This window comes from Alligator sinensis, unplaced genomic scaffold (genome assembly GCF_000455745.1).
Source record: "Alligator sinensis unplaced genomic scaffold, ASM45574v1 scaffold174_1, whole genome shotgun sequence".
NCBI lineage: Eukaryota > Metazoa > Chordata > Crocodylia > Alligatoridae > Alligator > Alligator sinensis.
The window spans coordinates 272,261-277,706 of NW_005842516.1; positions in this window are offsets into that span (position 1 = coordinate 272,261).

The following is a 5,446-nucleotide window of genomic DNA, read 5'->3' on the forward strand; positions in this document are numbered from 1 at the left end:
CTTTTAGAGTTGAGCTACCACACATTTAATAGTCATTGGACAAAATGGATGGAGGGCAATACAATGGGAAAGTTTCTGCCCTAATAGGAAAAGGCATGAATATAAAAACCAGGAGCTGCTTCATTTCAGAAAAGCATCTATCTCAATGAAGTAGCTCCTGTTTTTTTTCCAAAAAATGACTGATAATAGGGAAGACCCTCACAGTTTATAAAATAGGCTAAACATAATTCCTGCTAATCATGCCAAAGATTTTAATCACCATCTCCCCTTTTAATGTCTTGTTGTGCCACTAGTAAAGCTATCCTTTCTTTGGCAATTTTCCTGTCTGTTAGCTATTCCTGGTGTCTGATTTCATAGCCCTATATTTCAAAATCATAGGTGTGCCCTTGGAGTCCAGTCTTTACCAGCAGCTAAAGTTTCAGCCCCTCCATGGCCCACTTCCAGCTCCTGAGACCTGTCTTCTTTGTGTGGCCCCACACCTGCCTCCTAAGATTAGCATATGTTTCCACACACAAGCACATAATCTTATGCTCTGTAAGGAAACCCAGGAACCTTAATTGAAGTCTGTTAGCTTCTACCCATCAACATAATAAGCAACCCCTAAACCCCCAATCAGCAAATAAATCCTGTGCCTGATCCTCAAACTCCTTTTATCCCACTCCTGCTCAGCACCACCTAGTGGCCATTTAAGCCACTCCTAACTCTCTTCCACTTGTCTAACCTACCCATCCCCAAGACAGGCCTGGCCCTCTCTACGTGCTGGGAGCATCTACATGTGCAAATACTGCCAGATGGGTTTTAATTTATTCCAGAGTAAATCAACCCTGGGCAGGCATCTACACGTGCACATTTTTAGGAGCAGATTTCCTCCTAATGGGAGCAGCCCAGAAAGGGCTTCTTGCACCCTGATGTGTCCCTCTGTGCTAGCTCAGGGGCTGGCAGGGAGCACAGGGCCAGGAGACAGCTGTCTTCTGGTGGGGGCAGGGAGATTGCTCCCTACTCCTGGCAGCTACCTGCAATTGCAGAGCAGAGGCTGGAACCTCACTACTTTCGAGGCAGGGGGAAATTGTCCCCACCCTGAATCCACCATCAGAGCCTGCCCTGGGAGCAGAGAGCTCCTGGGTGCAAGGAGCAATATTCCAGGCCCCACTCCAATTGTGGAGTGGGGGAGTTCCCTCATGCTGGCCCAGGGGTACATTTTCCCCACCTGGGCTCCACCAATAGAACCTGTCCCAGGAGCAGAGAGTTCCCGGGGGCAGGAAGCAATATCTTTCCCCCTATTGCCTGGCTGACCGTGAGCAAATTTGCTGCCAGTCAGCCATCTACACATGCCTTACTGGGCAGTAACTACTCAGGAGTTAATTTACTACCTACATTTGCAGGTAGCAAATTAACTGCTGAATAGAGCAAATCACTGTGCAGTAAGTTTCTGCACATGTACACAGTGATGCTTACTCTGCAGTAAAGTGTCTCATGTTAATGTGTCTGCTGTCTCTCAACCTGCAGTCATCCATGCAAATTGCTGCCCACTTCCCCCAACATCAGCTGGACCTGTTACCTCTTAGTTGTTATCTGGGCTAGCCACAAGCCCCCAGCTACTACCCCTTGCCTGCCACCACTCAGATGCCACCCACAATCCAAAGCATCTGTGCCTTACACTCACAAGCTAGACAGGCTCACCAACCTTCATCCTACCAATCATGGACCCAATATGTTGTCCCTCTCCATTGGCATCCCAGTCTATTTCATTGATCCTTAACTCCTGTTTAGCAGACACACCTGACAAAGCATAGCCCACTACCCACCTAAACATCTGCCTCCAGCTATGGGCCTGACCTGTCAATAGTCAGGCCCCATCCTACTAACAGACCTGGCATCCTTCAGCCCTCACCAAAAAGACAAACCCACCATTCTTGCTGCTATATTAGTGAGTCCCTCACTTTTCACCCGTCAGCATCCACCAGAGGTCCATACCACCACTTCTCAGGCTCCACCCAGCAGGTCAACCCTGCATCCATGAATCCAACACATAATCACTTATTCCCATGCATTGACCTAACCAGCAACCACCAGCATCTATTCAACTGTCAGATACTGTCAGCCTCCAGCCAATGCTTTTTAGCCCACACACAACTTAAAGAACCACCAACAGTGGTCATTCACCACCAACCAAATCAGTTTCTCTGCATTTTGCCCCTACCAGCAAGAGCAATGTTTGCAATATGTTTCAGCTCAAGCCTCATTTGGTACCAGGTTCATTCAGCCTCTTGGCTCCTGTTTGTTATTATTATTATTTTTAATGGAGAGAATCGCAAACCAGCTAGGCCTACAGTTCCTAAGCCCTTACTCACCAGCTCGACCTGCTGCCACTCCATGCTCAGACCAACTGACTTCCTCTCTGTCCCTGACTTGTACTTCCCACCATCCCTTAGCCTTCAAGTAATATCCTGTCCCCTCCAACCCTAAGCCTGCCTCTTCCCACTCAATCAAATCTCCTTCACTCTTCTAACACCTAATAAACAACCTCCACATCAGTTCCAAGTAGTCATAATCATTTTCCATCTCTAGGCCCACTTCTAGCATCCTAAACTGATGCTTTCATAAACCACTGAACAATCTTACCTCCTGCCCCTAGGGCCCCAGAACAGTGTCCTTTTAACAATCACTCTTATCTGCCAAAACATTGCCAAATCTCCTGACTTAGATGTCTCAGAACTTCGTAACAGTTTTCTGCATTCCTCACTAAATAGTTTTGTGACAACCCCAAAGTTTGCAACTTCGTTGTTCTTCTCCTTTTCCACAACATTACAAGTATTGCAGGTAGCACTTTCTAGAATTCAGATTGCCAAATAGTTCCCCTTTAAAAAACCCTGTCTCCAATTGTTTTTACCTCTGCTAAACTTTAAGCATTATGGTTGAAATTTTCCAAAGAAGTGTGTGTCAGGTTGATTTCTCTTGAAAAGTTCCATCTAAAATTGTTTCCCCTTTTAAAGAGACAGGGAAGAAACAAAGAAAGGAAAAAAAAAAAAGCTTGTATATGACCATTCAATCAATGATCTCCTAACAATGTATATTTAGAAAAGGACATAGCTGAGTTTTCAAATGCAACTCTAATTGTGGAATGCTCAGTATTGTGACCACTTTATTTTGCAACCTTAATGGTCTTTTAAAATTGCCCCTCCCACCCAGGTATGTTCAATGAATGCATTAATCAAGACTGTTCTCAGCTCAGAACTCTGAAGAGCCCACTCTAAGACATTAACCATGATGAAAAATCAACCTTTACTTCTCCTTTCCATTTTATATCTTTTATCAATTTTTTTCACAAATCTAAGAGAAACTATATGGCCATGCACATGAGAGTTTTCCTCCAAGACCTTTTGAATCCCAGTTTCAAGGTTATTTTATTTTTAACCAATAACAGTCTAATAAAATATGCAAATGTAAATTGAGGGAGGACCTGTTGATATTAATGGAAGGGAGATGCTGGATGCATCGCTTAAGACAGGGGATGAAACTTTGGAATGGGCCAGGAGTTCAGGAGCACTTCCTTCTTTAATATTGGTTAATATAGGGCACACCCTGCTTCTCTGAATCACTCTTGACAGATTCTGAAATATAACTCTTAGTTTTATAAGAGTCATAGGTGACTAACTGCCTCCATCTAGACCAGGTGTCTAAGCTTTGAGAGTTGTAATGCCTCAGTGGAGATGCCCACATGACCAGTCTTAATTGCTGTCCAAGTATAGGCATGGCAATAGCCCCAAAGAACTACTACATACTAATAAATGGCTTAATTATTTTTACCTGAGATGACATGCAGACATATAATCATGATGGGAACCCCTAAAATGTCCTGCTATTTCAATGAAGATAATCTGTAAAAATTATTCCTAGGATTATTGACATGAATTACTGGTCATGGAAGTCCAACAAAAATGGGCCGAGATCAACCTGGCAGGGTAATTGACTCATGATAGGGTAACACAATGATTCTAAAGATATCAAAATTACAGTGTCTCAACTCATACATTTGAGGGTCAGTGCTGTAGCATGCAGTACCACATGAGGTGGTTACACAGCATTTGGTCCAGGATGTAGCATGCAGGGAATAGGCACAGAATGACTCCCCACAGTACTTTGAAGTGCTATACCTCATGCATATTTGGAGGCCAATCATGTTAAGGTGAGAGAAAATCCCAAGGCTGGAAATTCCTTTAAGATGCTGGGACAATTCTTTACTCCCTGACCTAAGTGGGCTGTATGGTAGATTTACAATCACACCTATATGGAACAGCTCCTTTTCTGTTAATCAAATTCATAGAGAGTGTTGCTGATCACCTCAAGACCAGCCCCCAAAGGGACCAAACATTCTTTCTTAAGAACTAATTGGCCATCTTGGCATTAAAAAAAATAGAGCTGGTGATATACAAGTGGTATAAATACATCAGATTAATTTCTGCTTTGAATGTCTCCCACCCATAAGGTACAAGATTCCCTTGTTCAGGAACACAATAGTCAGTTACCCTACTTAAAATAATTCAAATTTGAAATGGGAATGCATGCTCTGGTTCTATCTCTCTCCATTTATCAGAATCATAGAAAATTGGGGTTGGAAGAGACCTCAGGAGGTCATCTGGTCCACCCCCCTCCTCAAAGCAGGACCATCCCCAAATAGATCATCCCAGCCAAAGCTTTGTCTAGCTGGGTCTTAAAAAACCCCAAGGATGGAGATTCCACCACCTCTCTGGGTAATCTGTTCTCTAGTGAGATTTTTTTTTCTAATAACTAATCTAAACTCCCCTTGCTGCAACTTGAGACCATTGCTCCTTGTCCTATTGTCTGCCACCACTGAGAAGAGTCCAGCTCCATCCTCTTTTGAATCCCAGCGTCTTTCTTGCAGGAAAGGTGAATAAAATATGAAGCATTAACATCTTATATTTCCGGGAATCTTGTTTCCACTCTTAGGTGGGTTTTTTCTATTGTATTTCTATATAATGTGATACTCATTTTGAAATTATATTGTAAATGCAGTCACAGGGAGTTCAGTGTTTCCAGCCTCCTCTCCAGTGCTTAAAAACTTAGATTTTCTGAGGGAGAAAAAAGAATTATGTGCTTATTGATGGGATGTTTTACTTTCTATGAAGTTACACAGTGTGGGGCATAAGAATCTAAGAAAAAAGTCAGTTATTTTTTAAAATAATTTATCGTGTTCCTTCATTCATAAACAAAAGGCAGGTCTCTTGGATTTCCTCTCAGTTATTATTTTAATTTATTTTTAGCTAAAAACTCTATACTTCAATTTAGCCCCATTCATGTTCCCTGTGATTTTAATTTGTCTGCTGGTCAAAGAGTGAAGTTTTTCTCCTAAAAGCGAACTTTTTGAAAAGTTGAGATCTCTTTTACTGCACCAGATCATTGTACTTTTCCCCCCTTAGCACACACC